The sequence below is a fragment of the Pteropus vampyrus genome, unplaced genomic scaffold (genome assembly GCF_000151845.1).
Source record: "Pteropus vampyrus isolate Shadow unplaced genomic scaffold, Pvam_2.0 Scaffold237, whole genome shotgun sequence".
In the NCBI taxonomy this organism is placed as follows: domain Eukaryota; kingdom Metazoa; phylum Chordata; class Mammalia; order Chiroptera; family Pteropodidae; genus Pteropus; species Pteropus vampyrus.
In genome coordinates, this window is record NW_011889018.1 from 122,842 (window position 1) to 123,236 (window position 395).

The following is a 395-nucleotide window of genomic DNA, read 5'->3' on the forward strand; positions in this document are numbered from 1 at the left end:
TGGGGAACCCTGCTCTGCCTGTCACGAGCCGCAGGTAAGCGAAGGCACAGGTGATGTCAAGCCCGACGGTGACGTCGTGTCCTCCGAGGACACAGGCCCCCGAGTCAAACGTTTACCTTTAGGAATCTCTGAATGCGTAATATACGAGGCCACAATAAATGAACAAAAGTCCAGATATTTACGCCGTGGCGGGGGGAGGTTAGCATCCTAAGCACGTGAGCTCTCGTGTGATTCGTGCATCCCAGTGACCACAGACCAACGTAAATGAACGTCTAACGCGTTTGCGAGAGCAACGAGGACGGTGTCCAATCCCGTTGGCGTCAACGGAAGGGACCTGTCACCGGAACAGCGGCTTTCACGTTCGTGCCACAGACAGACTGCCATGCGGGGACACA

At 55.7% G+C, this 395-nt stretch overlaps 1 protein-coding gene across 1 annotated transcript in view; it reads right to left on the reverse strand.

Annotated features, from left to right (window-relative positions):
* The window catches only part of PCNX2 (pecanex homolog 2), a gene marked incomplete at its 3' end in the record, with an annotated part of 168,179 nt that overhangs the window by 120,362 nt on the left and 47,422 nt on the right, over nucleotides 1-395 (reverse strand). The window lies entirely within an intron of this gene.